This window comes from Octopus bimaculoides, chromosome 26, assembly GCF_046866305.1.
Source record: "Octopus bimaculoides isolate indiv1 chromosome 26, ASM4686630v1, whole genome shotgun sequence".
NCBI classification, from domain to species: Eukaryota; Metazoa; Mollusca; class Cephalopoda; order Octopoda; family Octopodidae; genus Octopus; species Octopus bimaculoides.
In genome coordinates this window covers 6264207-6276128 of record NC_142953.1, presented here as the reverse complement: position 1 = coordinate 6276128, position 11922 = coordinate 6264207, and the positions used below count along the sequence as shown (strand labels likewise).

Here is an 11922-nt window from a genome sequence, read left to right as displayed (position 1 = left end):
ATGTATACGTGGGGCGGGGCAGGTGAGAAAGAGTGATAGTGTGAGAGGGAAGGGGAGAGAGAGAGAGAGAGAGAGAGAGAGAGAGAGAGAGAGAGAGAGAGATAGAGAGGATAGATGTGCCGAAAAAGTGAGTGTATATTTGATAGGGAAACACAATGTTTATATGTAAAACAGATATTTTGGAGTGTGGGAAAATGCTTTACGTACGTACGTATGCATGCAAGTATGTATGCTGTATATACGTACGTATGTATGTAGTTTTCATCTTTTACTGGTTTCAATCATTGGATGACGACCATGCCGGGGGGGGGGGGGCACTGGTTTGAAGGATTTTAGTCGGACGTGTGTATGAAAGATGCGTGCGTATATATATATGTGTGTGTGTGTGTGTGTGTGTGTGTGTGTGTGTGTGTGTGTGTGTGTGTGTGTGTGTGTGTGTGTGTATGACATAGCCTGCCCAAGGCTTTGCGAGTGGATTTGGTAGATGGAAACTGAAAGAAGCCCGTCGTATATATATCCATATCTATATATCTATAGATATTTGTGTGTTTGTGCCTGCGTTTGTCCCCATATCACCATGGCTTGATACCGATGTCGGTGTGTTTACGTCCCCGTAAGTTAGCGGTTCGGCAAAAAAAAAACCGATAGAATAAGTACTAGGGTATTCCAAAGATAAGTCCCGGGGTTGATTTGTTCACCTAAAACCCCCTCAAGGTGGTGCTCCAGCATGGCCACGGTCAAATAGCTAAAAATAGCCAAGTAACACACACACACACACACATATATATATACATATATATATATATATATATAGCACACACCCTCTGTCTCATGGTATTTGACATACGTGTGTTATATTATACGCAACACACACGTGTTTATACATACGGCCAGTGTAGGCTGGTTTAATACTACATTCTGTATACATTGTATATATACAACATATACCATTACAGTACATTAAAAATGGGAGTGTGGAGAAAGAGAGAGAGAGAGAAGAGAAGGAGAAACAGACGTAAAAAAGTTCGTTTTCTATGTTTTTGTTTTTATGTTTTCGTTTCTCATTGTGTTTAAGGTTTTTTTTTGATGTCCTGTACGCATATATGCATGTATGTTTACATATATATATATGTAGGTACGTACATATACGTATGGATATATGCATATATTTATATATTATTTATGTTATATATATATATATATATATATATATATATATATATAAGCAATGTTAATTCTCTACACACAAACTTTTGATGTACTCTATAAGAAGCTGTTATTAAATGTTTCCGTGTGGGTGTATGTCTCTCTCTCTATATATATATATACATACATATATACACGCACATGTATATAATTTGACTAAAATACGTACACATAGACACACACATACATCTAGATGAGTATACATAAATACATACATATACACACGCACACACGTTCATATCTAAACGCAAACACTATGTATGTTGCACAGAGATTGAAACGTATACAAACATAAATGTACAAAGATTTATTTGAAGGAGTAAAACACACACACCTACGTACATGTATTTGCACACAAGCACATTGACATATACATGTTCACAAAGACAAACAAGCACACAAGCATATGTGCGCGCACGGCACACACACACACACATATACACTCACACCTTCACTCACACTCATTTACGCTTGCGCGCTCACCTTGACACAGTCCGTGGTTACGCTTGTAAATGCGATTGAGGAAATGGGGTTAGTTTTGAATGGACAAGCGGGGTATAAAGATATAAAGAGATAGAAAGAAGAGGAGGGAGACAGAAAGGGAGAGATTACAGAACGAGATAAGGGGCAACATGAGTGAGAGGATAAAAAAAGAAGGCGGTAGATTCCGCGTTTGTGTATATATTTTCTTGTGATTTCGTTGGTGAATGCGTGTGAGGCGGTTGGTTAGGTGTCGAGAAAAGATCACATTTCTAAGATAGTGGAAAATTTGCTAAGGTGTGTTTAAAAAGAGAGCTAACAACGGTGGAAGCAGCGATGTTGTATCACCCACCAGTGGGATAAATCAGATATCAGATAGGAGAGAGAAAAAATACATCGGGGATCAGCTGTGTGTATAAATACGAAGGTACAGATTTATAACAATATATATATATACACAGGTATGTAAAAGTGTGTGTGTGTATACTTTCAGGAAAGCTGCAAAATGGTCACAAGACTTTCACGTCGGACAGGTGTGTATGTGTGACAGACATCATCAGAATAAAAGCATATTACTCTACCTTTGGTATTCGAGCACTATTTTTCCACCTTGCTTGCACTTATGTGCTCAACTCTGTGTGTGTGTGTGTGTGTGTGTGTGTGTGTGTGTGTGTGTGTGTGTGTGTAAAAATATGTGACAATTATTCGGTAGCCATGATAAAACTCTGAGTTTCGGATGCCGGGGCGGAAACCCACGCCGTCATCTCTTCAGTTATCTGGCCATTGAAAATTCATATATATATATATATATATATATATATATACATACATACATACATACATACTTTATAATATATACTTTTATACACACATATGTACTCTTTATGTGTGTGTGTGTGAGGTATTTTAATCAATGAAAATCACACGTTATCGAAGAGAACAAACAGAACGATTAATTTTAGTCGAAAATAAAAAAAAATGAGAGAGTGAAAGAGAGATGGGGGAGGAGAGAGAATCTCTGGAATTCGAATTCATTAAAATTAATTAAATATAAAATGCAATGAAAGGGAGTTGAAAGTCACAGCTTTGAAATCAGAGCGAGACGACTCCAGATTTATTGAAGTCTCCTTTCCATCTCATCAACGAAATATCTTCTGACTTTTAATGTCAGATCTTAGAATGACAAGAGAATTATATAGGATTATAGTGAATGAACTCTGAGTGGAGTGAGTGCTAACTTATAAAGAATGACTTGCGGGAAAAAAATATATCTAAAGATGCTTGCTCTATGAAACATGAACAACAAGGTGGCTGGCGAGCTGGTAGAATGGTTAGCGGCATTTTGGCTTTGCGTTGAGTTCAAAATGTCGTCGAGATCGATTTTCGCTTTTCATCCTAATGGTGTTGATAAAATAGGTACTTGTTAAGCACAAGGGTCAATGTAATCAACTGGGCCCCTCCCACAAAGTTTCAGGGCTTTGTACGTATTGTAGAAACGTTATTATTATTTTAAAGGCTGCAAGGTGACAGAAACGTTAGCACGCCGGGCGAAATGCTTAGCGGTATTTCGTCTGCCGTTACGTTCTGAGTTCAAATTCCGCCGAGGTCGACTTTGCCTTTCATCCATTCGGGGTCGATAAATTAAGTACCAGTTACGCACTGTCTGTCCTTGTTTGTCCCTTCTATGTTTAGCCCCTTGTGGGCAATAAAGAAATAAGAAACGTTAGCATGCCGGACAAAGACATTTCTTCTGGCTTTACGCCGAATAAAATGTTCCGCGGCATTTCATCCTTCTTAACTTTCTGAGTTCAAATATCCGCCGAGGTAGACTTTGCCGTTCATCCTTTCGGGGTCCATAAAATAAGTACCAGTTGAATACTGGGGTCGAAGTAATCGACTCATCCCCTTCCCTAAAATTGCTGCCCTTGTGGCAAGATTTGAAACCATTATTTTAAAGGCTGTGAGCTGACACAATCGCTAGCATGCCGGACAAAGGCTTTTCTTCCGGTTTTACGCCGGACAAAATGTCTCGCGGCATTTCATCCGTCTTTAGGTGTGACTTCGAATTCCGTTGAGATTGACTTTACCTTTCGTTCTTTTGGGTATCGATAAAAATAAGTATGAGTTAATTACTGAGGTCGCTGTTATCGACTAGACTCCTTCTCCAATATTTCTGGTCTTGTTCATGTAGTAGGAGTGATTATTTTAATGGCGGTAAGCTGGCAGAATCGTTAACATGCCAAACAAAATGCTTTAGCGGCATTTTGTTCTAGCTTTACGTTCCATGTTCAAAATCCGTTGAGATCTACTTTGGATATAAAAGTACCAGTTGCACATTGGGTCAATGTAATGAACTAGCTTCTTTCCACAAATTTTCATGCCCTGCGGCTGAAATTCAAAATAAAATGTACTGAGCGAAGAATTTTTAATTAATTAATGCTGCATTCTTAATGAAGGGGGGAAAAATCACCATCTTAAATTTATAGTTTTTATTACAGACGTTAGTAAATTAAAACAATCTTTTTTTTTTTTTTTTCAGCTTTCTATTTCTTCAAAAACGCCCAACTGTAATATGAAAGGATATGAATCAACAAAATCTGCCAAGGCGCTGGATTAAATTTTTATGATTTCTTCGAAAAATGTTTTACTGATACGTCTGCAGAAAGTAGCGTCACGCAGTGTATGTATACTTGTGTGAGTGTGAGTGTGCGAGTGCGAGAGAGAGAGAAAGAGGACGCATAGGGAACGCTAACTATATCACAATGAATTAAAAATCAATTTTCAGTAGTTGGAATCGTCACTATACAAAATTTTTTAAAGACACATTTTGATATATATATATATATATATATAAAATACAATTGCAATGTTGAAGAATTTTCTAGACAGTGTAGGCTTTAGTAATACCTTTCAGTGTAAGTTACATTTTATAAGTCATAAAATAAGCAGTATTCTTTATTATAGTTTAAATACTTAAACTATACAAGAAAGGCAAGAGACAGATACATCTTTCAGAACCCCCTTAGATGCGATGTAACCCGGATTTGTGCCATGCCATAGGATAACGCTTCTGACTTTTTTGTTAATACTGAGACAAATATATTATAATCGACTTTGCCTTTCGTCCCTTCTGGATCGATGAAATAAAAACCAGTTGTGAACTGGGGTCGATGTAATTGACTATCCCCTCCCCTCAAATTTCAGGCCAGTACCAGTACTAAATTGTAAGTGTGTGTGTGTGTATGCACACGTGACTACTTATTGCAGGAAAACTAAAAAAAGACGGAATCTTAGGGAAAGCTTCACAAACTCTGGTGTGTATGTTTAACAAATCTGTATATTTATGTACGTACGGTACCTCCCCTGGGGTACCACGAACATAAATACGCCGGTCGAGTCTCACATATGTTAATATAGTGAGCCGAAAAAAAAATTTAGATTAACTGAGATTATCATTGCAATTAGAAGATAAGAACTCCTTCACGGAGTCTTTAAAAATCTAAAAATAGCAAATGAATGTGAGGCTACCAATAATACTATCTAATCTCCAGATAAGACCTTCTCCTAAATGCATCGTCATCTGATTATTTTCTGAAAATTGTGACGAGTTATTAGCATTCTAAGCAACCCTCAAAGGATATTTTTTCCTCCGTCATAAATACACACATATACACACATATATATATGTGCATATATACATACATACATATATATGCATATGTACATAAACACACTCACACACACACACATATGTACATATGTTTATATACATACATATATGAACTTATGTATATAAGAATATATACAATATGTACCTACACATATGTATCTATACATATATGTATGTATATACACACACACACACATATATATTCTTATATTTTTTTCTTTATTTGTCATTTGACTGCGGCCATGCTGGAGCACCGCTTTTAGTCGAGCAAATCCACCTCCGGATTTATTCTTCATAAGCCTCATTCTTGCTTTGCCGAACCGCTAAGTTACGGGGACGTAAACACACCAACGTCGGATGTCAAGCGATAGTGGTGGGGACAAACACAGACACATACAGACACACACAAAGATATATATATATATACGACGAGCTTCTTTCAGTTTCCGTCTACCAGATCCACTCACAAGGCTTTGGTCGGCCAGAGGTTATAGTAGAAGATACTTGCCTAAGATGGTACGCAGTGGGACTGAACCCGGAACCATATGGTTGGGAAGCAAGCTTCTTGCCACACAACCGCTAATTACCTCTGATCCATTGACATGTATGTTATGACAGAAAGCCTTCTTATCATGACCATCCCTTCACATTTTTCTTTTCAGGCACAGGGCCCCTTGGCTATCATCAGGATCCACTAATATTCAATGATTTCCCGATTATAAGTGTATGGGTGTGATATGATAAAGAGATTAAGCTGTTGTTTCTAGCAGGCATGTTAAACTGCTTTGAGGTTCCCTCGTTGCTGCCTGGAAATGCGCGCGCGAATGTGTGCGTGCGTGTGTGTGTGTGTGTGTGTGTGTGTGTGTGTGTGTGTGTGTGTGTGTGTGTGTGTGTGTGTGTGTGTGTGTGTGTGTGTGTGTGTGTGTAAGGTTAATTGGAATGTTAGTATTTCAAACAATAGACGGCAGAAAAGGTTACCCAGAAGGGCCTCGCGTTGTTTTCTAGATATTTAATTGCGAGAGAGAGAGAGAGAGAGAGAGAGAGAGAAGGGGGCAGGGAGACGGGATGATGATGGTGGAAGTGGTGGGGAATATAGACATAGATAAAAAGAGGGATGGAAAATGAGGGATACAAGACAGATTTCAGCGCAAATAGGGAAATCGATTGAGAAACGTGTGTCTGTGCATAGGTGTGTGTGTGTGTGTGTGTGTGTGTGTGTGTGTGTGTGTGTGTGTGTGTGTGTGTATGCCTCTGTGTCTGTGTACATGACCACACACACACACACACACACATATTCAGTCACTCACTTGTACATACGTAGCATTTTCCCATCAGCTCTTGACATATTAAGTATACACAGATGCAAAAATGTGCGTATATGTGTGTGTGTGGGAGAGAGAGAGAGAGAGAGAGAGAGAGAGAGAGAGAGAGAGAGAGAGAGAGAGAGAGAGAGAGAGAGAAAGATAGAGAGAAAACGAAAGAGAGAACATGAGCCTGTATGAATGTATCTGCTTTTTAACAATATTTGCTACTTTCCTGGGACCAAAGGTTTCCCTGCAAACAGGGATTGGCATTTATCAACCAAAATTCAAAATATGAGAGTACGCACCCTCGTTAGCCTTAAAAGCGGAGTGTTATTCGTACTATAAATTCTGGTTGGGAAAAATGCTCTTATCTGTCTGCAGGAAACCTTAGGTACCAGAAACATAGTAAAAATTCCATTTAAAAAAAAATGGATTGTTTATTATGCTTTCCACTGTTGGATATTTAGTTTTCTAGTTTTGTTAGTATAAATATAGCCTTCTTAAGGCCTCTGAACCTATTCTGTAACATATCATCATACGACACGATATAAATAAAGCAGCTTTGGTTCAACATTTTCAGCTTGAGTGACAATGCTCTTGGCGATCCTCTAAGGCCTTTCGATAGTTTGTGTATGTTCTGCTCAATACCACAGATTTGCTTGTCAGTTGCTTGACCTTAACCAGTTGAGCACGTCCCTTAGTGGCCGACGATATGTGCATCTCTGATCATGAGCAGAAGTAATGGGGGGAGCAACATAGCCATGTGTTGAGAGGAATTCTTTGTGGTCTGAAAAAACTCAACTCTGGAAACAAAGGCATTTCGTTCATCATCCTTAAACAACCCTCATTCAGAGATGGGATACACGACCTGAAAAAAATCCTACCCGGGTCCCACCTTCATGATCATGAGCTGTTTATCTTGATATGAGATCACCATGTCAGGCACATTTGGTTGTGATGCATGTGCTTGGTGTACCCTTGTCAGACGGGTAGTCATAATGGGTATCTCAAACTTCATATATTTGTACCCCAGCCTCACTTTCATGGCATGCACTGCTATCGCACTACTACTACTATTACTACTACTACTAGTAGTAGTAGTAGTAGTAGTGATCCTTTCTACTATAGGCACAGGGCCTATAGTGGGTGGGGGTGGGGCTAGTCAATTACTTGGACCCCAGTACTCAACTGGTACTTATTTTACCAACTCCGCAAAGATGAAAGGCAAAGTTGAGCTTGGCAGAATTTGAAATCGAAACATAAGGAGTCGGAAGAAGAGCTGCGAAGTATTTGGTCCGGCATGCTAAAGAATCTGCTAGATCACTGCCTTTTGCTGGCTGACAAAGAAAAAACAATGGGAAAAACACAACAATGGAATCTGCACAATGCACATCACAACACTTAACAAAAGCGACAACACACTACAACTGACTCACAACACTGCAGTAGACACGTAACAAGCCACAAAGAACACAACAATGGAATCGAATCAAACCTGTACAACAGACACACAACACAATACTACATCACACACACACACACACACACACGTGACAGCTCACACGTGCAGAATGACAACAAAGCAACGATATTTTACATTTGATGAGAAAAGGCAGCATCTTGCATGTATAAAAGTCTACAACGAATGCATGCACATGCAAGCGCGCGAGCGCGAACATGCATGCCTGCATGTGGTTACATCTCTCTCTCTTCGAATACACATCTATCTCTTTTGCGTACATACACACGTGCGTGTGTGGGGTTTAAGTACGTATGCATGTTCATACGTAATATGTGACTATATGCATTCATATATATATATATATGCATGTATATCCACGTATATATATGTAATATATATACATATATATGCCCTACACACGCGCATGCACACACAGACACATAGATAGATATATTGATATATACATGCATATATAATAAATATATACATACATATAATATATATATACATTTATATATAATCTATATACATATATAATATACATAATATATACATACTTATAAAATATATATAATACATATATAATATATATACATATAATATATACATAAATATATATATCTATATATACATACATATATAATATATATACATATAATATATACATAAATATATATATCTATATATACATACATATATATATATATATATATATATATATATATATATATACGTATATAATATACACACACACATATATATATAAACATATATATACATATATATATATGCCCTACAAGCGTGCACACAGATAGGTATATTGATATATACATAATCTATGAGTGTGTGTGTATATGTATATATATATATATATATATATATATGTATATATATATATATATATATATATACATACATATGTATATACAAAAGACATATACAGACAGACACGCATAAATATCGTCGATTACACATCCACACCCACATACACTTTTCCATCGATAAGTAACATGCAAGTTCTCTCAGTCACCTGAACACACGCCAGTACACCCCAGTCTTAAGTAATCTCAAAACAGTTAATTAATTAATGAATCAACGTAGCTATTATTTATTTTATGAACATGAAATACACCACCAACGAATAACTGGTATCTGGTTACAGAGCGAAAAGAAAACAAAAAGTATACAGCGATCTTTAGAGACAGATGCGATTCAAAACGAACGTAATTTAGAAACTCGCAGAAATAATATAGCACGCACGCATGCGCACAGGAGAGTAGACACTGATTAGTGAGGTTCTCACTCACTCACTCGCTCGCTCACTCACTCAAGGTCACTCATTTCATTCATACTCACTCATTCGTTCACTGTCACTCGTTGGTACACATTCATTCATTATGAAACAGTCACATATACGGCGAGTATAACCGACACGTGTATACAACACGCACACACAGACGCAAGTATACATACATACATGTGCATATATATATATATATATATATATACATATAAAATAAGGTATTATAACGATAAATTAATATATTAGGATATAGCAAATACATTATAATATAGGTGACTGTAGCAATTTAAAAACCAAAAAGGTATGATATATAAAGATGCAAATAGCACCAGCACTTGCTAGAAATAGGAGCTGAAAAAATATAACTTGAAGACACACATACACACAATGACAAAGGAATAGGGATTTTAAAATCCAGGGGGATATCTTACAAGTACTCTTTTCGAAATCCAAATATGACTAACCATATCGAATTAGAAAATTTTAATGAAAGATGTATAGCTGTCTATTCTTTATTACGTCCACATTACACACACACACACACACACACACACACACATGCATGCAATCCCTCGACTATTGCGGGTGCTGCGTTCCAAAACCTTCCGCGAAAAGTGAAAATCCGCGAAGTAGAAACAGTACTGTACAGCATATATTATTATTATCATTATTATTATTATTATTATTATTATTATCATCATTATTATTATTTTTATAATTCATTTATATTCATTTTATTATAAATGCAAGAACAAGCACCACGGAGGAGGAATTGACGTAAGCTTAAATAATTAAACCGCGATATATGAACCACGATATGGCAAGGGATTATTGTGTATGTGTGTGTATGTATACATATATTTGGGGAAAGGCATTTCTTGGCGGTATATCAGGTCGAAGTCAGTTCGATAAAATTTACAAGCTGAGATAGGTGTTATAACAATAACCGCTTGAAAATGTCATCTGTGATTACACGAGGTGGCTTCCATTGCTTATAGATAGATAGATAGATAGATAGATAGATAGAGAGAGAGAGAGAGAGAGGGGAAAGAGAGACACATATATGTACACATGTATACGCACACACAAAATTGTATAATATATACACATATACCTTCATTGGTAGACTTACATACACGCATCTTAAACGTGACACACACAGATAAATATACACACACACACACACACTTCCTCATATATATATATATATATATATATATATATATATATATATAAGTCAGTAAATAGTGGGGTTGTGTTATATATATACACGCACGCTGCAACTTTCAAAACAAGGACGAGTTTTGTCGACAAACGGCAAGCAGCTATTTCGCCAAATGGGAAAACCAGGAATGGCTTGGAAGACAGACACACAGACATGAAAGAGAGAGAGAGAGAGAGAGAGAGAGAGAGAGAGAGAGACATACACACAGATAGACAGTTGCTTTCCTTCACGAAACCGTCTCCCCCTCCTTCCCTGTCCTAACTCTCCTACCCCGCTCCGCACCGATTCCTGGTTTTCGTCAACCGACGTTCTGGCTTGTCTTCAGCGACGTCGTCATAATCGTCGTCGTCGTCGTCGTCGTCGCCGCATGGAAGTTAGAACGAAATATTGTTGACGTTTTGAAGACTGGAAGAGCGTTGTTGAGAACGAGGCCAAGCAAGCAGGACAAGAACAAAAAAGAAAAGTATGCATAGTTTTCGTGTTTGTCGCCAGGTTAGCATGTATAATAAATATATATATATATCTTCGCGTGTATGATGTATTTGTATGTATGTATCCTCAATGATAATAATAATAATGATAAATTTCTGCTGTTCGCCACAGGGGCACGGAAAGAAGAAAGACAACACATGTAAATCATGGATTGAAGTTTTTACATAAAAGACAAAATGGAAAAGACGGTGAAATACGATGTAATAGTAGTAGTAGTAGTAGTAGTTGTGGTGGTGGTGGTGGTTGTGGCTAGTAGAGTATTGGTTGTAGTTAGTGTTGGTGGTAGTATATTATGCAAATGCTATTACTCACTGAAGTGGTAATGGTATAATGGTAATTGTTGTGGTCGCGGTGGCAGTAGTAATAAAGTAGCAGTAGATGTAGTAGTGGTGGTAGTGGTAGTAGATGTAGTAGTGGTGGTAGTAGATGTAATAGTGGTGGTAGTAGTAGTAATAGATGTAGTAGTGGTGGTGGTGGTAGTAGTAGATGTGGTAGTGATAGTAGATGTAGTAGTAGTGGTGGTAGTAGTAGATGTAGTAGTGGTGGTAGTAGATGTAATAGTGGTGGTGGTAGTAGTAGTAGTGGTGGTGGTAGTAGTAGTAGATGTAGTGGTGGTGGTGGTTGTAGTAGTAGATGTGGTAGTGGTAGTAGATGTAGTAGTGGTGGTAGTGGTAGTAGTAGTAGTAGTAGTTGTGGTGGTGGTGTTACAAGTAATGGCAGAGGTGTTTCTTGTCGCAGTGAATGTAACGGCGGCGGCGGACGTAGTTATAGGAACGCCGC

At 37.6% G+C, this 11922-nt stretch overlaps 1 protein-coding gene across 5 annotated transcripts in view; it reads right to left on the bottom strand.

The window, feature by feature from the left end:
* LOC106869009 (inactive tyrosine-protein kinase transmembrane receptor ROR1) overlaps positions 1-11922 on the bottom strand; it is a 390499-nt gene that overhangs the window by 366816 nt on the left and 11761 nt on the right. The window lies entirely within an intron of this gene.